Source organism: Sus scrofa, chromosome 2 (genome assembly GCF_000003025.6).
Source record: "Sus scrofa isolate TJ Tabasco breed Duroc chromosome 2, Sscrofa11.1, whole genome shotgun sequence".
In the NCBI taxonomy this organism is placed as follows: domain Eukaryota; kingdom Metazoa; phylum Chordata; class Mammalia; order Artiodactyla; family Suidae; genus Sus; species Sus scrofa.
Window position 1 is genome coordinate 104,654,131 of NC_010444.4, and position 23,937 is coordinate 104,678,067.

A 23,937-nucleotide genomic window follows, 5' to 3' on the forward strand; every position below is an offset into this window, starting at 1 on the left:
TCAGCTGTTTCTGACCTGAGCCAGACTCATGGCAATGGCCATAAGGTAGAACATGCTGTGCCCCATTTTCACCCTGCTTGACGATGCTGTTCCTTTTGAATACTTTGAAAACCATATGCTTTCAAAGCATCTGCCCATGTTATTACACAACAGCAGTTTTCAATGGACCATGCTTGAGATGAATGGGGCACAGGCTACGTCTGTCACATAGAGCAAGGCACTGAAGATTTGTGAGACCAGATGTTCCCAAGAGTTGTGGGGAAAGAGCAAGGACATGTTGCTCTGTTCTTATTATCATCTTTCCCTACCTCTCATGTCTGCTGGAACAAACCGCATGATTCAACCCAGTACATTAGTAAAGTTATTCCATATAATTCAGAAAGTGTTGCATCTGAGTTGCTAGATAACTGTATAAATAGTCTGGGACCCCAGCAGGAAATTCCAATCATTTGTTTTATCAGTTTATTAGTTAGTCAATTAATAAACAACAAACATGAACAATCAACAAATTAAAAAAAAAAAAAACAGGAAAAATGACCCATGTGACATCAAACATGCAAAATTTAAAAGCTTCATGTTTTTGGGGTGAGGAGGCATTAGAAACAAAACTGCACAAAATTGGAATTTTAAGCTCAAGTGGAAAATGATTAATTTAAAGCAATGACTTTGCTTTTTATTGAGCTGCTTTGATAAAGGCCCTATACACGGCTTTGCCCTTGAGAAGACAGTTTATCCTGACATTCCTAATCATCTCACTCCTGGAGCCCCAATTCCATCCAAAACTAGCAGTGTCCCAAAGGGCTGAGTTAGAAAAGGTATCAACACTTGCCTTTCAGTCCCCTGTGTAGCTCAAAAGCCAAAAGGAAGACTGAGCAGATGAGGAGGAAATACAATCACCCTCTCACCACACTGATCAAAATCCCCTCTGTAATAATCACAGGGGCAGCTGCTGGGAAAAAGTTCACTTAATCTAAATGTGTTACTGATGGTTCAGGCCTCAGTCCACTAAGGGGAAACAGGTCATCTTCTTACCCAGAAATGAATCAGTGTGTACAGCTGAAATACATCAGCACGCCCTGTTTTCATTTTCCCCACAGATAAATAAGAAGCCTATAATTTGGACTGAGAATGAACACCCTGAAAACATGATTTGTGTCATATATTCAATTGGTTCCAACAGTGTGAAGTGAGATCACAAGCAATGTGAACAACCAATCTGCAAAATAAAACATCTTCAGGTCCAGTACTACTCATCAACTGCAAACAGAAAACAGCTCATACACAAGACATCTAACCACAGGTAAGCAGCTCAAATTATGCATTGTCATGATCATTGCATCAAAATGGAGAAGTAGACCCCTGAAGAGGCTATAGTTTCAGTGTGAAAAAATTTGAGGTATTAATAGATGTTAGAAAGGCAGACTAAATCTGCAATTCAGAAGACAGTTTCTCTGCCCAATTCTACAGCAATGCTAAGAAAGTCATCGACTTTTTCAGAAAACTTATCATTTCTTAACTAAAATATTGCTTTACACTGATACCATGAGACATAAACCACCAAAACATTTTATGTTCTGTCTGATCTCCTTAATAACTGAGGGGTTTTTTGGAGAAAACCTTCTCCCCTGGTCCTGATGCTTCCTTCCATGGACCTCCATTGGTAGGACAAGCCTGGAGCCACTCCACCCATTTGAGACATAGTGGAGACTGGTTCAGTTGAAAAGAAAGAGCCAAGCCCAGTAGGCTCAGCCTCTCCTCTTTCCTAGGACTGAGGAGCTCTCAGAGGACTGACACTTTCTTCTGATGTCCCTGCTCTTAGTCTTACCCGGGCTAGTCCCTCTAGGTACAGAGAACTAACCTGAACCAAAACAAGGTGCTATGGCTGTGAAAACAACTCCTTTCTTCTTCTCTTCTCTTCTCCTCCCCAGCCATTCCCCTCCTCCCCTCCATCCTTCACCTCGCCAACTTTCCCACAGGCAGCAGGAATTCTCTGTAATGCCATCAAGATTGGGCACATCAAATATCATGTCCATCATTTCTGTGACTATCAAAGCTGTCCAGTCCTGGGGCTGGTATTAGGACATTCATTTGCTTTTCACACTAAGCAACATCTTACCACTTACCTTTATCGGTAACATAGGTGATACTTTGATTTCCTACCTGCCTATTCCTTGTCTTAGTTCTCAATGAGTTACCCAGTTAGACTACTTTTTATTAAAACCCAGAAATCTCAACAGTTACACCTTTGTAAAAACTGAATAAAAATGCTAGATAAGGAATGTAGGCTTTTGATTAATGATACCCTATTATACATGGTCACATACTTTAGTTCTCTAGATTTACTTTGCTTTGTTGCGCTTCAGAACTTTACATTAAGAGAAAAATATGAACTGGTACTGGGTTTGGTGTGGTCACAATGGATGGTCATTTAATTCAAGCCATAAAATATTTGAGGGTTAAGGGAGTGGAATTGGGACAGTTAATAATGACACTGGCACAAATACTGTACACCAAGGATATTCCAGGAAACAGGAGCCTTATTATATGGAACTTTTCAATCTCAATTTCTATGAATTCCCCACCATTTGTCCTTTTTGATTTTTTTTCACTCCTCCTAATGAATTTCTAATGCAGCTGCCTGACTTAAATAAAGAAGCTTTAAAAACAGAGTTTTTAATTAACTCTGTGCTGTTTCAAGTATATTAAACTATCTGACCCATGTCTATGCCTATGCATTTGTTTATGTCCCTGTTTTTTTTTTCCTAGAAAAATTTTCTAAAAGTTAATATTTTACTTTTCAAGAGGAGCATTTAAAAATTTGGAGGCCCCATGTGACGTCAAGATAATGGAGGCCAAAACTGCTTTGTAGTCAGCATTATCTGGAAAGCTGCCTCAGTTCCCCACTCCACGTTGAGCTGAGACAACCATTGTGGGTGGTTTTGAGAACATCTGTTCCTATAATTCCCAAGGAGAGAATGACATGAATCACTGCTCCTCCAAAGATTTGCATTTTTCTGAAAGTTGACTTCAATTTTACTTGAGGTCTTACAAATCCCAAAAGATATATTAGAAATTCACTGCCAGGAATTTGCAGTAAACAATTAATGTTTTGTAGCACAATAATGACAAGCATTACCCTGTTATTTCAGGAAAGTAAAATCAATGGGGATTTTTCTAAGGCAGTGGCATATTATTTCATTTTCTCTTCCCTCTCAAAAGACTCAATATTACCTGGGAAATTCCTAGGGAATCTGAAACTCATAAAAGTTATTTTCTGCTATCAGTGAAGTTATAATTCTCTCCTCTAAGAAAAGTTAGCTATCTCTAAAAAGAAAAACTCTTCATATTTTCATGTCCTTGAGAAATTTTATCTTATTTCCTGGAAATAAAACTTGTAACTCTACATAAAGTTTGGTAATCTAATAATTTCCTCCATCCTTTGGGTGAAAAAGAAATACCTTCAATGAAAATATTGTCTTTACATTGAATAAAAGCAGTGATACCAATGTGCTAAGCAAGGCAGGTTGCTTAGATTCTAAGGACCTGATATGGTGGCAATGAAAGAACACGTCTGTCTTTAAAATTTTCTCTTTTCCCTACCATAACTTTCCAGATAAATTATAGACAACATCATTTAACTTGTCTAGCATCAAACCCTTATCTGATATAGAAGTGTAGCAAAATTAAAAACAAGCTATTATAAAAGGTGTTCTATCTAGTTCTCTCCATATTTCTGTCCTAAGATAGGATTATCTTTTTCCTTTATTTATTGGTGCCCCTTCACATTTTCTCTGCTTTTAGGAATGATTACAAACAGAAGAGTGAAACTCATACCCACTTAATTTTTATAAAAATGTTTTTTATTTTGAAATAGTTTTATACTTCTATAAATTTCCAAAGATAGGACCCAGTGTTCCTGTATACTCTGCCTCAATTTTCCCTAGTGTTAAACTCAATATCGCATATTCAATATACATAAGAAATATTGGCACATTACTATTAGCCAAGTTCCATACTTTGTTTAAATTTCAATAGTTTTCCTCTAGTACCCTTTTTTTCTGTTCCATGATTCCACCAAGGATATCACATGGTGTTTTAGTCTTCCTGTCTCTTTAATCTCTGTGACAGTTTCTCAGACTTTGTTTTTGATGCCTTTGCTAGTGTTGAGCACACTGGTCACATATTTTGTAGAATGTTCCTCAGTTTTTAGTTTGTCTGATATTTTTTCTGACTATACTGCTGGGTTTTTGAAAGAAAGGCCAAAAAGTGAAATGCCATTTTCATCACATCACAGTAAGGATACAAACCATCAACAGATGTTAACCTTGAATACCAAGCTGATGTAGTATCTGTCAGATTTCTTCATTGTAAAGTTAATACTCTGCCTTTTCATACTACACTCTTTATTTTATTTTATTTTATTTTTATTTTGTCTTTAGGGCTGTACTTGCAGCATATGGAGTTTCCCAGGCTCAGGGTTGAATCACAGCTGTAGCTAGCTGCCTGTCTACTCCACAGCCAGAGCAATGCCAGATCCAAGCCACATTGGCGACCTACACCACAGCTCACAGCAATGCCAGATCCTTAACCCACTGAGCAAGACCAGGGGTCAAACCTGCATCCTCATGGATACTAGTCGGATTCTTTAACCACTGAGCCACGATGGGAACGCCATACTCCACTCTTTAAAGTAAGTTACTAAGCATAGCCTACACTCAAAAGATGAAGGGTTGCCTAGACTCCTATGAATATTCAAAGTTCTGCATTATAGAAGATTTGCATCTTTGCTTCCATTTATTTATTCCTTCAATCATTTGTTTATATTTGTAAGGACTCATTGATGTTGATTTTATAATTTGGGTTACAATCCAATCAAATGTTATCTATATTGTTGTTCAGATTGTTTCATCTTTCACCATCGTGAGCTCTTATGAGTTCCTTCTTATGTCCCTTTCAACCCCCTGCATTTTGTTTCGAGCTCTTCCTTGCTTTCTCAAACAATAAGATGTTTCAGTCTCATCTTGTTTAATCCCTCCTGTAGCTCTAGAATCAGGCATTTCTTCAATGAGAGCCGTGGTTTCTTTTATTAGAGAATGGTGTCAGAAACTAAGGTCGAGACCAGGGTAAGTGCAGCACTACTGGAATGTCACTGCTTCAAGGCCCTCTCATAAGACAAAGCCAAGAATACATGGATATATGCTAAGCTATATGTACATATCTATCTATAATTATTTCTTTATTAATCTACTTGTATCTATATTAAGCTAAACATGAATTCCTACTGCTCTCTCTGATTTTAAGCCAGTATTACATGGTTCATCCCAACCTTACTCCCTTACTTATCCATAAATTCCTAGTCCAACTGTGAGAAACTCCCATCACCATCATTTTTTTACTTACTTGTTCAATCCCAGCATATGTGTATAATAGTTTCAGAATGATTAACATGTACCCACTTGAGAAAAAAAATCCTTATTACATTGAGTACAGTGTTTATTTCTTTTTGTATTGTCTTGCAGTTTCCACTCAAAACACACGTTTACAAAGTTACTTAGATTAGAGTCTTTCTCCTCACCTTCACTGTTGTTTATGCCATACATGTGTAATACAGTCTTCTGTCACAATCTGCGTCTCATCTCGGCACTCTTGAATCTTCTCATTGATTTCTTTTTTTCAGTTTCCTTTCATTAAGTTACACTATTTGGCACTGTAAAGTTCTAAGAGTTGGGATAAACACATAGAGGCATCTAGGCACAAGTTACCATACAAATTAGTACCACTAAAATAGAGAAATAAAAAAAGAAAGGAAGGGAGGGAGGAAAAGAAAGAAAGAAATAGATGCAGAGAGAAAGAAATAAAGAGGGAGGGAAGGACTGAGAAGAGAAAGAGAGCAGGCTATAAAAGAAATTAACCATTGAAATCCATGATCTTATTAGACATTTCCTTACAATTTCTTCCACTAGATCACTTTACCATCTTAAACATTTCAACTAGATAAACTACATTATGTTCTTTTCTTACATCCAGTACACTTCAGGGCCGTCATTTACACAGAAAACCTTTCTCAAAATTGATCTAAAAAAGTATTAGATGGTAGCCAGAATAATGCATCTTTTTCCTTGTTAGATGCACTGTTTCTCTTAGACAGATTATATTTTCAACAAATGAAATTTTGCACAAACTGTCACTTCAGGGTCCAAAAGGATTTGTCTCCTTTAGAAAGCAATTTCTGACCTCAAAATTATGGTTTATATCACTCACATCCTTTTCTTACTGGACTATAGAAGGCATCTGAGGCACGAGAGTAGGTGGTTTGTTTATACTGATCAAACAATCATTTTGAGTTATCAGTTTCTTATGTATACTCGACCGCAGCTGGACTAAGAATTTGAAGAGATCAGCCAGCACTCTTTTGTAAACTTCTAAATGGCAGAGTCAAGATAAAAAAATATACTACATACTTATAGGAAAAATATCTTTGGATAAAAGAAAACTAGAACCACAAAATGATACCAACTGTGGTAGTACTTAGTTGTGTGATTTTTACTTTTAATACTCAGTGAGCCTGAAAGTATTTTACCGGCTCATTACCAACAACAAAATCCAACAACATATGGCTGCTTACATCAATATATCAGGCAATTACATATATAGATTAAACTCAGTTTTACTCAATGAAATGACTGTGAATCATAAATACTCTCTTTTTACTTGCACCACTCTCTCAGGTAATTCCATGTACTGAATGAGAAGGTGTTCAGTGAACCTGTGTCACTAAACATAGACAGATTCCTTCTCTAGAAACTATGCTCCTTGGCCAAGCATCAGAGTGACTCTTGCTATTTGATCCTTTCATTTCATTTTTGGCACTTTTTCCTTATACTAATGTTCACAGCACTTCCATGCTCTCCCAATCCTCGCAAACTTTTCATAAAAGGGAACATCATGATGACTTGGGAGTATTTTGCAGAATAACTGTTTTCTTTTTGCTAAAGGAAGAGCTGAAATTATATTAATTTAAACACAAAAGAACACTGGGGTGAGTGTTGGAAACCTGTTTCAAGAGCTCTAAACTGGCTAAGGGACTTGAGGTAGTCACACAATTTAAATGTCTAGTCTTTGGAGTTCTCATTATGGCACAGCGGAAATGAACCTAACTAGTATCCATGAGGATGCAGGTTCAATCCCTGTCCTGGCTCAGTGAGTTAGGGATTTGGCGTTGCCATGAGCTGTGGTGTAAGTGGCAGACGTGGCTCCTATCCTGCATTGCTGTGGCCATGGTATAGGCTGGCAGCTGTAGCTCTGATTCAACCCCTAGCCTGGGAACTTCCATATGCTATAGGTGCAGCCCTAAAATAAATAAGAAAGAAAGAGAGAAAGTCTAGTCTATGAATTTTAAGAATATGGAATTTGGCCTTCCCGTCATGGCACAGCAGAAATGAATCTGACTAGGAATCATGAGGTTGCGAGTTTGATCCCTGGCCTCGCTCAGTGGATTAAGGATCCAGCATTGCCGTGAGTTGTGGTGTAGGTTGCAGACTCAGCTTGGATCTTGAGTGGCTGTGGCTATGGCCTAGGCGAGCACCTGTAGCTCTGATTAGACCCCTAACTTGGGAACCTTCATATGCTGCAGGTGCAGCCCTAAAAAGCAAAAAAAAAAAAAAAAAAGGAATTTGGACTGATTATTAAATTTTTTTTGGTAGCACCAGGATTCTAAGATTCTGTTTTAATATGATCAAATTATAGGGATTATGTAAATAGAAGAGAATATTTTCTCAAAATGTGTCTGCTGAAATAATGCTTATGTACCAATTTAACCGAATGTGACACATATTATTTATATAAAGGCTCTGGTCTTGCCTCTTGTCCTGTTTCTTCCCCATCTCCATTACAGCATAGTCTAAAGGATGCCCGTCACTCAACAATCAGTCAAGAAGCAGAGCCCATCTGGTGAAGTGAGGACTAAATTTGAAAACCCCACCTAGAGTCTTTTCCTTCTGCTTTGAATCCTTCTAACAACCTGTTTAGTATTTTTAATTCTAATTTTCTAGAAATAAATGATTTCTTTAGATGATTTTCATAAAAAGGCAGGTAGGTTTTCATTTATTCTTTTTGAAGTGACATTGTCTATAAAGTTCATTATTCAGGAGTTCCCGTTGTGGCGCAGTGGTTAGCTAATCCGACTAGGAACCACGAGGTTGCGGGTTCGGTCCCTGTCCTTGCTCAGTGGGTTAACGATCCGGCGTTGCCGTGAGCTGTGGTGTAGGTCGCAGACGCGGCTCGGATCCTGCGTTGCTGTGGCTCTGGCGTAGGCCGGTGGCTACAGCTCCGATTCGACCCCTAGCCTGGGAACCTCCATATGCCACGGGAGCGGCCCAAGAAATAGCAAAAAGACCAAAAAAAAAAAAAAAAAAAAAAAATTTATTATTCAAAAATGGTATGTTAACTAATCATTTAAAAACTTTATTTGGAAGTTTCAAATAGCAAGCTACTGTCTCAGGGTGATATTGCTTGCATTCAGGGAACAGCAATTATCTATGACTCAGAAGCATGTCATAGGCTGGTTCTAAATATTCAATCTAATAGAAAAAATAACAGTTCCCCCGTATCCTATATTGCTGAGAGCCAAAGGCTTAGTGGGGTTACCTTAAGTGAATCATTTTAATATGTCTTTTTCACTGTAGCATTAGTATAGCAGGAACCCTCTCTTCCCAAGTGAAAAGGTATACAGGTGACCCATATAATATTTTACAACCATTTCTGATCCTTTCCAAGAAGATTAAAAGGTATTTTTAAAGTTGAGGATCAAGTGACCATACCATCTGCAACTTGAAAGAGCAGAGAAAGTAGAATTTAGTACTGACAGAGTAGAATATAGTGTAACCTCCATATCTTCAAGAAAAGAAGAAAATGCAGTGATAGTAGGGCAGCCAGCTTATGAATAAGGACCAGTTGGCTGTTCATCAGCAAGTAAGTGGATAAGACCTAAGACAAAAACTTGTGGGAACTTCCTGGGAGAGACTGAAACTGCATATTAAGTCTTAGTTTGCTGTCCTGAGGGCAAATGGTTCCATTTTAGGCCTATTGTTTCTTTCTTTCTTTTTTTTTTAAACGTAAGAAAATGAATATCAGGAGTTCCTGCTGTGACTCAGTGGTAACAAATCCAACTAGTATCCATGAGGATGTAGGTTCAATACCTGGCCTCACTCAGTGGGTTGAGGATCTGGTGTTGCTGTGAGCTGTGGTGTAGGTTGCAGATGTGGCTCAGATCTGGCGTTTCTGTAGCTGTGGCTGTGGCGTAGGCTGGCAGCTACAGCTCCAAATTGACGTCTAGCCTGGGAACTTCCATATGCTGCAGGTATGGCCTTAAAAAGAGAAATTTTTTTTTTTAAGAATATGAATTTCTATTGTTTAAGCCCCCCAGTTTGTGGTACTTTGTTATGGCAAGCCTGGTAAATCAAATATCTGACTTCCCAAGAAGCACACTAAGTTAGGCTCCTGGACCCAATTCGTATGTATGCACTTGCGTGCAGCCGTGTGTGTGTGTGGGGGGGGGGGGTGTACGTGAGTGTGGTGCACATTCAATTCTCCTCACTAACAAGCAATTCTCAGATACCTGGAAATGGCATTAGATTCCAAGGTAAAGCCCTCAAGACCACTGTCCACTTCAAATGCCAGTCCCAAGCCTGTACAGGTTTACCTATACTTCTGAATGGCTATAAATCAGAGGTTCCCACAACTTCCTTGAGTTCAGTTAATTTGCTAGAATCACTTAGAGAACTCAGGAAAACCCATTTACTCACTAGATTACTATTATATTACAAAGGATATTAAAAGATCCACTCCCCAACAACCAAAAAAAAGAAAAAGCCGCAGGAGGTGATGGCCTTCTCCATGTTGCCTATGATAAAATGAGGAGTTCTGCATGGACTTGAAAGGAAGGTTAGTTAGTTTTATTTTTAAAAAAGCTGCGGGATGGAAATCCTGTGAAATCAGACTGTTATGATCATTATACAACTACAGATGTGATAAATACATTTGAGTAATAAAAAAGAAAAAAAAAAGTCAAAATAGTGTTGAAAAAAATGTGAAACCTTTCCTCCATGGTCAAACTCTAAAACTGTGTTATCAAACACATGATTCTTTTAAACTATCCAAAATGAGCTGAGAATAAATCATTGAGGCAGAGGGAACAGGATCACTGAGTTTAATATAGCTATCAGGAAATTGTTTTTTATTTAACTGAATTCTGAGTGACACAAACTTAGACTGAATGAATATATATATATATATATATATATATATAAAATGTTCAATCAAATTAAAATTTTATAGCTTCATAGAATATTCTTGTTGGCACTTATCTTTCCCAACCAGCATTTAATCAACTAGAATTATTATTATTATTTTTTCTTTGTCTTTTTTGCCATTTCTTGGGCCACTGCCGCGGCATATGGAGGTTCCCAGGCTAGGGGTCTAATAGGAGCTGTAGCCACCAGCCTACGTCAGAGCCACAGCAACGCAACTAGAATTATTTTTAAAGAAATAATATATTGCAGTGAATAAATCGCTTACAAGCTTAAATCTCAGGGTTAGGTTGAATATGTTTTCTCCTGGTCATAGTTGAGGTCCCCATTACCTTTCTTATTTTATGCAGAGCCTACCTGTGTGGCCTGCTTAACACTGGTGTTCATTCATTCTTCCTCCAGTATTCTCTCTATCCACAGCTCTCACTCTTGAGTGAGAGACTTTTTTTTGCTTTTTAGGCCCGCACCTGTGGCATATGGAAGTTCCCAGGCTAGGGGTCAAATTGGAGCTACAGCTGCCAGCTACAGCCAAAGCCACAGCAATACCGGATCCTTAACCCAATGAGGTAGGCCGGGGATTGAACCTGCATCCTCATGGATCCTAGTTGGGTTCTTTAACCACTGAGCCATGAAAGGAACTTCTGAGTGAGAGACTATTATTATCCAACTTCTTCACCTGACTTGTCTAAAGCAAAGCACAAATCTTTTCCTTTTGTGAGGAACCTCTTTAAAGTTCCAAAGGCAAAAAAAAAAAAAGAAAAGTAGTCGATAAAGTAGGAGTTAAAACAATCTGTTAAAGTCTGAGCAGCACTGGTCCCTGGCGTGTATGTAAATTGGAATGGGGTGAGGTGGGTTAATTTGAGGTTGCTTTTACCATCTTCCTTACCGTTACATCCTTCCTTTCTACGTCATGTGTTAACCCAATCCAGATTGAAACCAGCACAGGCTCAAGGTACTGAGTGGAATTAAGTAACCCCAGTCTCTTCCTCCTAGTCTTCTATCTGCATTTTAGTCCAAGGAAACCTCTTCTGACCAGGGCTATGCTGCATGTCTGTCAGGCAAAATCTTTGGTACTCTTAGCTCCTGCCCTGTAACCTAAGTTCTGAGGAAGGCAATTCCCTGTCAACCAGCTAAGATTCCTGCCTTGAATCTTTGTTAAGAATTTACTTTTTAAAGAAGTTTTAGGTTTGCAACAAAATTGAGGGGAAATACAAAGATTTCCCACAACCCTCCTCCCCCACACATGCATATAGCCTTGTCCACTGACAACATTCCTCCAAGGCGGTACATTTGTTGTAATTGATGAACTTACATTGATACATTATAATCACCTGGAATCTGTCGTTTATGTTATAGTTCATTTTTGGTGTTGTGCATACTATGGGTCTGGACACATGTTTAATGACATGTCCATCACTATATCACACAGAGTATTTCCAAAGCCCTAAAAATCTTTTGCAGTCTGCCTTCCCTCCCCTATATAACCTCTGGAAACCACTGATTTTTTTTTTTTTTTTTTTTTTTGTAGTCTCCATAGTTTTACCTTTTCAGAAGGTCATATAATTGGAATCTTTCAACATGTAGTCTTTTCATATTGACTTCTTTCATTTAGTACTATGCATTTAAGTTTCTTTCATGTTTTTTCATGATTTGCTAGCTCATTTCTTTTAATATTTGAATAATATTCCTTTAGTATGAAGGTTTCACAGTTTATTTATCCATTCACCTACTGAAAGACATTTTGGGTGGTTTCAAGTTTTAACAATGATGAATAAAGTTGTAATAAACAGCTGGGTGCAGGTTTTGTGTGGACATAAGTTTTCAACTCCTTTGCATAAATAGCAAGGGGTGATTGCTGAAATGTATGACTGGAGTATGTTTAGTCTTATAAGAAACCACCAAACTGTTTTCCAAAGTGGCTGTATCATTTTGTATTCCCATCAGCAATGAAAGAGAGTTCCTGTTGCTCAACATCTTTGCCAGCATTTAGTGTTGACAATGTTTAGATTTTGATCATTTGAATAGATGTGTAGTAGCATCTCATTATTTTAATATACATTTCCCTGATGACATTTAATATTGAGTATCTTTTCATATCCCTTTTGTATGTCTTCTTTAGTGATGTGTCTACAAAGACCTCTGGCCCATTTTTTTTTTCATGTTGTTTTTTCATATTTCTTATAGTTGAGTTTAAAGAGCTTTTTGAATATTTTGGATACCAGTCCTTTATCAAATGTGTGATTTACAAGCATTTTCTCCCAGTCTGTAGTTTGTCTTCCCATTCTCTTGACATCATCTTTTGCAGAGCAGAAGTTTTTAATTTTAATAAAGTTGAATGTAGTCCAACTTATCAATTTCTTTCATTGACCAATTCTTTGGTTTTATATGTAAAAAGTCATTAGCATGCCCAGAGGCATTTAGGTTTTCTCCTAAGTTAAATTCTATGAGTTTTTATGGTTTTGAATTTTACATTTTGGACTGTAATCCATTTCAAGTTAATTTTTCTGAAGGTGGTGAGATCTGTGTCTGAAATCATTTTTGTTGCACATGGATGTTTAGTTGTTTCAGCACTGGCATGGTTTGTTGAAAAGTCTCTTTGCTCCATTGTATTGCTTAAGCTCCTGTGTCAAATATCAGCTGACTCTATGTATATGGGTCTATTTCTGTACTCTCTAGTCTGTTCCATTTATCTATTTGTCTATTCTTATTCTGGTACCACAATGCCTTGATTACTATAGTTTGTCTTAGTAAGTCAGTCTTGAAGTCACCTACTGTTAGTCCACCAACTTTGTACTTTTCCTCCAATATTGTATTGGCTATTCTGGATCTTTTGCATCTTTACATGAACTTTAGACTTGGTTTGTTAATATCTGGAAAATAACTGGCTGGGATTTTTATTAAATTGTATTGAATCTATAGATCAAGTTGGGAAGAACTGATCTTTTAACAGTACTGAGTCTTCCTATCTATTAATAAAAGACTATCTGTTTAATTCTTCTCTGAGTTCATTCATCAGAGTTTTGTGGTTTTCCTCATATAGATCTTATATATATTTTGTTAGCTTTGTACCTAAGTACTTAATTTTGGGAGGTGCTAGTGTAAATGGTATTGTGCTTTTTATTTCAAATTCCTCTTATTCATTTCTGGTCCTGCCTTGAATGTGAAGTCACCTCTTTTGTCCTCTCCAGGTAACAATGGGCTCCTGAAAATTCTGACTTCCCCAATGTACTCTATCTCTGAATATCTATTCAGTTTACTCAATTCACTAGCCAGTTATTCAGGTAGTGCATTTGCTCATTTAACATTGTCTACTTAATAAATTAAGTGCTTATTGAAAGTTGTCTATGTGCCAAACATTCTACTAGGCTTGGAGCACACTGTAATGAGCAAAAAGATGTAGTACCTGTATTAATGGAGCCTAATAGGAAATATATATAAAATTATATTACAAATCAAGTACAATGAAATATAAGAAAAAGATACAATGAGGAAGAATAACAGGGATCCTCTTGAAATTGGTTGTTCAAGGGAGGCTTACCTGAAAAAGTCAGATTTTAACTGGAATGTTAAATAAGAAAAACCCATTCTAGAAATGACTGTAAAGTGTGTCGGGGGCAGAGTGAACATCTGAAACAATCCTAAAGCACATCATGGAGACTTCATACAATTGCTCAGGTTACGCAGTGGCACAAGTTCCTGGGGACACTTGATTAGTTCTTGCTGTCTTATACTAGGTCTTCTTAACCTTACTCTAAGTCAGGGTTTGGCACTATCTCATACATGGACGAATACCTGATGCCCTCATCCACGATGTCAGGGCTTTGAAAATACCAGTGGCATGCTTTTGTTTCTATTTCAAAGTTTTTACCTCCAGCATACCGTCTGCTGAATTTCATTTCTGAGCAGAAAGGCTCCCCTAGCCTCAGCTTATTTTCAGAGCAGAAGTTTTCAAATGCTTCTTGGTCACATTGACTGTCTGTTCCCTCCCCCTTCCCTTCCAAAGGATTAAGGTCATGAGGCTGTCTACAGTTTCAACCAAATATTGGAATATTTACTTTATTTTTTAAAGGTTTTTACTTTTTTTAAAGATTTTTACTTTATTTTTTAAAGTCAGTTTACAATGTTCTGTCAATTTCTGCTGTATAGCAAAGTGACCCAGACATTTCATACATACATACATACATACATACATACATATATATTCTTTTTCTCACATTATCCTCCATCATGTTCCATCAAAGTGACTAGAAATAGTTCCCTGTGCTATACAGCAGAATCTAATTGCTTATCTACTCCAAATGTAATAGTTTGCATCTACAAATTTTTATTGAGAGAGCAATTTATATTTTAACTCAAAAATCATAGTTTCCATTCCTTTTGGAGAAGGTCGTTCTTACTGCTGAATACTTATAGTGAGAGATTTAAAGCACAGCAACTATATTTCATGGACAGTAGTCTAAGGACTCAGTTTTAAATATATGCAAATACAGTCATCTTCCTCCGGCATATGAAAGTTAAGTCATAGTAAAAGTTTTGGGTATTACAAAATAGAATTTGAGTGTGACAGGTAAGCTTAGGGGAAAAAAAGGTAGAATGAATGATTAATCCAATTAGATTTGTTGATTCAATTTGAAGGTAGATAATAAAATGTTTAAGCAATGAATATGCACAATGAGATTTTTCTAAGTATTGCTTGTTGGGGAAAATTTCAAAGAATATGTCAAATATAAAGTGGAGACAATTTTAAATCAGAATATGGTTAATGAAGGTGTTCTTATAAATTTCTAGAAGTGAGTTTCCTCACAGAACTATTGGCAGCTTACTTAAAAATCCTGTGTATGATAACTGCATGATTTCATCCTGTTTGTTGCCCTGGAAAGCCCAGTTCTGAAACTGAAAACCTCGTCCCAGAGTTGAGCAAATTCTTGACTATCTCTAGTGCTGGTGCTAAACTCGATTTACAGTAGAGGTGATTCCTATCTCTGTGCATCTTCATCTGGGTTCTATCACCATCTTGGGCTGCTTTCTCTTCTGGTTTTCATTTGTTTCTTATTTTTTTGGTTTTTGAGGGGTTTTCCTCCCACACTACACACCATGTTTTTAAATTCTCATTAATCCCAAAGGTTGAGGTAGAAAATGGAAATATGTAATTCTTGACAACTGTCTAGGAGCTCTGATTTTATCCAAACAAGATTTTCATATGGAAACAGGGAAGAAGTAAACAAGATACAAATGGTACCCCTTCCCCTCACCCAAAGCAATAAAATTTTCTCTGGCTTCCCTCATACTGCTTGAGCTAACAAGCTACATGCTTAAGAGGTTTAGACCTCCAGGATTTCACAGGGAAAGGCAAAGGGGAATGGTACTGCTGAAGCTAATACAGCACATATGGCGGCCTCATGGCATTAGTCACTAGAAGTCTGAAGCTTACATAATAACTTACACGTTAAAAGCGATTTCTTCATTGAATGAATTTTGTAAAAAGACGAATAAGATTGATTAATGAAGATTCTGATATATAATCTTTCAAATCAATGAATTGCATGAATGGGGCTGATTACCCAAATAATCATTTGGCTAGAGAAACAGGGTTCTACCCATTGTCAGATGATGAAGAGTTTTTAATACTGACCTGCCTCAGAACAAAGTCCTGGCAGTACCAGAGATTGGATTTGACTTTATAGCTGCTGTTAAAAGAGTAATCACATTTAACCTTTTTGAATTCTGAAATCTGGTAGCAGTTTTATGAACCAGACTTGTTCATCTGCAATGCAATCATCTCTAACTCCAGCACTTCTGGGCTTTCTAATTTCCCTCCACACCAACTTTATTTACCAATTATATCATCATCATACAAGTACCAAGTCAGAGCTTTTCACATTTAACAGCCTAACACATAATCTAGGATGTTGGAAATGATTATAACAACTCCAGAGGCAAGGATTTAGAATGTATACTATCTTGGATACCATGTAACAAGTTCACAAAATTTGAGAGTGTCCATTCTGTGGCTGATTCAGAAAAAGAAAAAAAAAAGCCTCTAAGCAATGATGTCTTAATTCTAGACCTGTAATAGTTGATATTAATACAATTTAAATAAGTTCTAATGTTACACATTTCAAGGGCTTGTCATATTTTACTTTTTTAAGGGAAAGTCTAAATATTTGTGAAATATCCAGGATAGCATTCCAATCTAGGTTGCTTTACAGCCAGATTCCTACATATGAATCCTGGCTCTATCATTTATTGGCTGAATAAGCTTAATTATCACATGTCTGTATTCTTTGGATTCCTCATCTGTAAAATGGGAATAGTAAGAGTGTTTACATCACAAGTTTCTAGGAGGTTGAATGAGTTAATATGTGTAGAGAACTTAGAATAATGGACTTATACCATGCACTCAACAAATGTTAGATGTTATCAACATCAAAGTTTGGAAACAGACAATACTATATTTTGGGTCTTGAAATGGCAAAATAGTGTAAGAAACTGGTTAATCAATGTCTCTAACTGTGTGATGCTATCAGTAAGAATACATTAAAGACAATTGGGAACTTTAGAATTCAGAAAATGATTTATGTAAATTTCTCATCTATAGCAAAAACTAAAATATACGGCATGGGATATAACACATGGCTGGCATGTTATTATTGAGAAAGGCATCATTTTATAAATATCTTAATTTCCCTGCAAGTAAGATATTTTATCTTCCATATTATCTTCTCTTTCAAAGGAGAGCTGCTGAGTATGCTGTCCATGCATCTTAGATTTTAAACAATAACCAGGCGCTGGTCCACTGTCACATCTAGCCTTGTCTGTCCTATCTTCTCTCCTTCCTGAATTGAGCTTTCACAGCAAAGCATAAGCCCTGCTTTAGCAACAAGTCTTTACCATTTTGGACTCAGGAACTTTTTATACTCTTAAAAATTATTGGTGACTCCAAAGAACTTTTGTTGATATGGAGTCTATCAATATTTACTATAATCTAAATTAAAATTGATAAATTGAAAATATATATTTATTCATTTATTTTAAAATAACTGTAATAAATTCATTGTGTTGTTATAAGTGGCACATTTATGAAAAATGACCATATTTCAAAACCTCAAAAGTGTAGTGAGAAAAGAGTTTTTTATATTTTTCTAATCCCTTAAATGTCTAGCTAATAGACATTTAGTTGGATTTTCATATATGCTTAGCATTTACTCTGTTGCAATATCACTAGTTACAAAGCCTCTGGAAAACTCTACAGAACACTTGAAAAAAGGCAAATAATATCTTAGTATTAATATAAAAATCATTTTGAACTCTCAGATCCTCTCCAAGATCTCCTGAACTCCACTTTAAAAACCACCATCTAGAGTTCCCATCATGGCCCAGTGGTTAACGAGCCCAACTAGTATCCATGAGGATGTGGGTTCTATCCCTGGCCTTGCTCAGTGGGTTATGGATCTGGCATTGCCAGTAGTGTAGGTCACAGACAAGGCTTGGATCCCGCATTGCTGTGGCTGTGGCGTAGGCAGACAGCTACAGCTCTGATTCGACTGCTAGCCTGGGAACTTCCATATGCTGTGGGTTCAGCCCTAAAAAGACAAAAGATCAAAACAAAACAAAACAAAAAACCACTGTCCTTGAGAACTCATTTGTTTTCTATGAAGTATTTACTATGCATTGTGTACACTGGGCTATACAAGAAAAATGAAATATACAAGACCTCTTTATATTCTTGCTAAGGAGATTCGACATATACATATTCAAACTAAGTAACAGTTTAAGACTATTCCTTTTCTTCCTTCCTGTCCTGTAATATGCTAATAAGTTTATATAAGTTTTCTCCTGAAGTTAGACTGTATGCCACAAAATTAGGGATAAACCCACAATAATTCAAAGGAGAAAAATATCGTTGAGGCTAGGAAAGACGTCAAGAATAAAGAACCCAGAATTGGACCCAGAATAATCAGTAAGAAATAAATGGAATTAAATATTAGGAAAGAGATTTCAAATGGTGTATTCAGGGTATTTTTAAGAAAAAGTTGGAGGGGTAAATGTAGATAAAGGTGAAATGACAGATAAGATTAGACTGAGGCTTAATTATGCAAAGATTTGAATTTTGCAATGAGGATATGGGGATTTCCTTATGTGAGTAACAAATCACAAATGCTTCTCAGCAATGGAGTAACATGAAAAAAAAATGTATGGTCTAGATGGAAAAGAAAGAGAATTAGAAATTAAAAGATCAAGTTGGGAGAGAATGGCATAATGTAGGTACTGCACAACCACTGAAGAACATTTTAAGAAATTTAAAATTAAATGGAATAGAGCTAGATGAGATATCTTACCTATTAACTCACTCCACTCTACCAGTATCCCTGACAAAGCACTCTCTATAGAAGACTGAGAGACACTGGAGAGCAGGTATCACAAACATACACATAAATTCTGAACGGCAACAGTTTGCAATAGTTCACAAAATCCACATACTGCCTCATAATTTAGTCTTCTGGGTTTAACCATCCAAAAACCCCATGACAAACTGTGGCCTTAATCCTTGCCATGAAACTTCTCCCTCTGAGAGGGACAGGCTAGTCTTGGGGGGGCTTGCAGTATAATTGGCTGCAATTACCACCATCTGCTAGTTTCTAGAACATGCTGTCAATAAGGAAAATCTTCTGACCATTATGATTTCCATGGCAGCCAATATGTTTTTAATCCAAGGAAAAAAGTAGAGGATGGAAAGGTTTTTTTATTCATTTTTTATTGTTTTATTGAAGTTTAGTTGACTTACAATGTTGACAATTTCTGCTGTACAATAAAGTGACTCAGCCATGCAGGTACACACATCCACTCTTTTTCAGATTCCTTTCTAATACAGATTATCACAGACTATTGGGTAGAGTTCCCTCTGCTATACAGCAGGTCCCCAAAAGTTAATGCTAGCAGTCATCACTTTATTCTATGTTCTGTGATTTCTTCAATCATGAACTTATTATTGTTATTAGCTATCATTTATTGAGGTCACCTATTTCCCTAAGCAAAGGGAACCAGAACCACCATCTCTTTTAAAATGCTATTAAAGGAAGTACTTCATAGCTCAGCAGGTTAGGGATAGAACACCTGTGCAACTGCAGTGACGATTTGATCCTGGCCCTGTAACTTTGCCACAGGAGTAGCCAAAAAAAAAGTGCTCTTACAGACATACTACCTATTGAGATTTCTTATATCCCATCAGCTGTAACTCACCACATGCCTCTCCTAACTGCAAGAGAATATAGTATGAATGGATTTCTAGTCTTTCAGGCTTTCAAGTAGAGGAAATCAGGAAAGAGGTGGCTGTGAACAAATTTGGTATAATCCCACAGACTGTGTTTTAGGACCCAAGACAGGGCAGCTTTTTGACTTCTGTGGGCTCATGGTCCTATTGCTTTTGTGACTCTGTTCTTCTATCAAAGTAAATAAATACATAAATTAATATATAAATAAAACAAAATTATATTTGTGGAGTACATTGGTATAAATATAAGTTTATTAATATTATATGTGAAAATAATTTCTTCAACCTAAAGTTACTTTCTTTCTTGATTTTAAAAGAAATGAAAATTTTTTGTGAACTCCCGAAAGCACCGTCTGTCATAAATCCACCATATTTAATGTCACTTGTGCAATTATGTAACCTACTCATCAATTTCTTTCTCCTTCTCCTTTCCTATAAACTCTGCTGCTTACCTTGACTTCAAATTCCTACTTTCCCCTAGCAGGAGGTAAATTATTCCCAGTGTGTACTTGACTTCCAGCTTTGTCAGGGAATAATGCAAAACTGTCTAAAAGGAACTCTAGCAAAATCAGGGTTTTTTGCTCCTTGCCTTATTCACTTCAATACTAGTTCCATTTCTGTTAATTAGGATTCTTTCTTATTCCTTGGGGGGGGAAACCTCTGATCCTAGGCCCAGTTTCACACTGATTATGGGATGATTCTTTGTTCTGAAAAACCATATCTCAAATCCTTCCAGAACAGAATCTGCTTTGCTTGTTCATTCCCTCTGTAGCAACAAACTGGACCCTCCTGCCCCTGGGCTCATCTCTGCTAGTGAGCTTCCATTACTCCCATATCTGCCTGACCAGGTCTCCAGATATTGCCTATTTATTCTCTCTGAATCTCAGTAAAAGTGGAATAACACAGCCCACCTCACAGTGTTATGTGAAGATTAGAAATAACATATGTAAATCACTTTTCTAAGATGAAAGACTTGGGCTAGCTCTTTCCTATGAAAGCTTTGGCTATGGTGAGAAAATAGTAAAGACAAAAAAAGACTCAGAGAAATATGGAAAATATTTTAAATTTTTAACTGGGGTTTCTAGATAAAGCCCAAGAAATACTTCTTTGACTGCTAGAACAAACTTCCATAAATGCCAAAACTTCTGCAAACTTCTCAACCTCTCACTTTCTGCTCATATTTAGATGAACCATGAATAAATGTTGCATGTTAATTTTAAATTTGAGATATGTATTTCAATTTTTTATGAAATTTTTAAATTGTTGCTGTTTTTAGTTTTTGTATATTTTGTCTTCTATTTATTTAAAATTACCAAAACAGGTATAAATGTTTTATAAATAGACATTTGCTAATGTTATATCTGAGTCTCCTGACATCTTCAAAAATCAGTATGTTTGATGGAACTGTTTTTGGGTGAATTAAATTTACATTTATGATAAGTTTGGGCCATAAGTCTGAATACACAATACATGATCAGGTCATATAATTAACTATAAGATTATTACATATCCTGATTTTTTAAGCATTGATAATGATGAAAGTCCTCAATTCTCTCTTAAAGCTGGAAACAAAATTATTGGAATCATTATTCAAGATATCAGTTAGTTTTTCCTCAATTGTCATATCAATGCTTTGTCAGATTCGAAAATACAGAGGTTGAGTTGCTGTCTTACTGTTTTACTTGGTTTTATTCCCTTGAGGCTTCTTTCTGCCTGATGACATGTGAGAGAATAGAGGCATGTGTGGAACATTTTCTTTTTCATAGGCACTAACATTATTCATTTTCTTTCAGTCTTTTAAAGTACATTTCTGTAAAATATGTATATGACTGGGGCTGATCTATTATTCATTTTTGAACTGACAATCCTCTGAGCAACACTATGTTTCCTACTCTTCTTGATGAGAAGAATCTCTGGAACAGTTTGGTGAATTCCTGTTATCTTTGCAGGTGGAGGGCATGGCCTATAGGCACATGTAGCCTTTGGTTTGACTCAAGCCATGAGCCCTAAATTTAATCAAAAGATAAAAAGTAAACCCAATGTATTCTATAAAAAGTAATAACCCATTCTTGAAAGAGTCCATAGATTTTTTTTTTTTTTTTGTCTTTTTAGGGCCGCACCCATGGCATATGGAGGTTCCCAGGCTAGGAGTCAAATTGGAACTGTAGCTGCCGGCCTATGTCACAGCCACAGCCACTGCAAGGCAGGATCCGAAAGACAAAATAAAGGATAATCAATGCTAATCCTCCTTTATATATTGTCAGGAGTGTGCCCACCAAGGAAAACAAAAAGAATGATAAATTAATATTGATGATAATGAGATTCACTTTATAATACTTTTTATAGCAAGAATAAGACATTATGTGCCCATCTTTATACTAGGGATAGTAATAGCCCTGTTACATTTGTATGAAAATTAGCCATGTTGACATAAGATGAAACGTTTAGAGTGTTATAAAGTGTGTTATAAAAATTACATATTATTAATATGTCATGATGTCAAATGACATCTGGAACATTAGTGGGGAGAAAAATATTCACCTGTTGATTTTGAATCTGTGAGAAACATGAAAACTGAGACTCAGGCAAAGAAATGTACATTCCATGAAGAGATAGAACATTGTCTCTGTTATTTATCAATGTGCCTAGGGACATGCCAGATAAATAGTAGAGGCAACACACATTTGCTGAAATAAATGCATGTAAATCCCTATAAGAGGTATACACATTGTGGCTTCTTTGCATTCTTGTTCTATGTTTCCCTTGATTCAATGTTGAATGTAAATATTAGATCTCAGAAAGTTAAGATGAGCTTCAATAGCATAATTTTGGGAGTTCCTGTCATGGCTCAGTGGAAATAAATCCGACCAGTAACCATGAGTTTGCAGGTTCGATCCCTGACCTCCCTCAGTGGGTTAAGGATCCGGCGTTGCCGTGAGCTGTGGCGTAGGTCAAAGACACAGCTCGGATCTGGCATTGCTGTGGCTGTGGCATAGGCCAGCAGCTGCAACTCTAATTAGACCCCTAGCCTGGGAACCTCCATGTGCCACAAGTGTGGCCCTCAAAAGACAAAAGCAAAAAAAAATAAAGAATGTAATTTTATAAACCTCTCATAATATTAGCTAAACAAATATTCATATTTAAAATGCATAAATTACATTTAGTAAATTTTGAAAATATTTTAAAATAAAGAATCAAGAAAATATGTCCAATAAATATTTAATCCATGTAAAATTAATTAAAAAAGAAAACTGCCATATAAACCAAATTCATGCCAAATAGAGAACAGATTTGTTGTGGTGGGAAGTGTAATACGATGTACCAAATAGATTTTGTACATTGCATCTTTTTTTTTTTTTTTGCAAAATAATTCAAATTAAACTGTTGTTTGCAATTCTATTCCCACAATATGTGAATGGCTTTGAGTCCTCTATCCAGGAATTGAACTCGGTTTATCTACACTAAATAATGACATCTTCATGTAACTTCAACCCTAATTCCTCATTCTCAATGCATAAAATATTATTAATTATTCCTTATCCCCTGACATTCTTTGGCCATGGAGAGAATTCAACTACACATGAGGACATGGCTATAACATGACCAACAGACATCCATGTTCATGGGTCATTTTATTCTTCTTTGTACCTCTTGTGCTTGGCACAGTGTTTGGAACATACATGTGTTCAATACAGGAATGAAGAATAAATTAGGCAAAAATAAACTAACTCCTATCCAATGATTGTTAATATTTGCTGACCCTGGAGTTCCTTGGTGGCATAGGGGGTTAAGGTCCCAGCATTGTCACTACTGTGGCATTGGTCGAAGCTATGCGTGCAGGTTCAGTCCCTGACCTGGAAACTTGCACATGCTGCAGCCACCCTACAAATGGCTCAGCAGTTTGAACTGCAGACAAGAAATGTAAAATGTGTTACAAATATGTTAAAAGATTTGTAGGAAAAGAAGAAGGAATAGAGAATTTTGAACTGGAAAAGCATAGAACTGGAAAATAAAAAATAAATAAATAAAATTTAATTTTAAAAAGAGACCAGACAACCAGCAACTAAATATATATAGCACAATGCATGTGAGTGCCGATGCACTCACATGCACATGCACAGCACATGCACATGCAGGCTGGATAAAGAAGCACACTGCTGTTATTCAGCTGGAGCACCTTCTACTCTTTCCACTCTTCCTACCTGGCAGGGCAGGCCTTGACTAAGACTCCATTCTGGGACAAATCCAGGTGGATAATAGCTTATGGGTTCCAGATCAGGCTGGTGCCTTCCATGCTTTCATAAATGATTGAAATTAAGTATTAACCACATCATTGATAAATCAAAACAATTGATCCTT

General features: G+C 36.6%; 1 long non-coding RNA gene across 2 annotated transcripts in view; it reads left to right on the top strand.

Moving 5' to 3' along the window:
- Positions 1–23,937, top strand: part of LOC106509506 — a 997,952-nt gene that overhangs the window by 830,316 nt on the left and 143,699 nt on the right. For both annotated transcript variants that reach the window (XR_002342062.1, XR_002342063.1), the window contains one exon: positions 1,098–1,300. This is a non-coding gene — a long non-coding RNA (uncharacterized LOC106509506). The remainder of the gene's footprint in view (positions 1–1,097; positions 1,301–23,937) is intronic.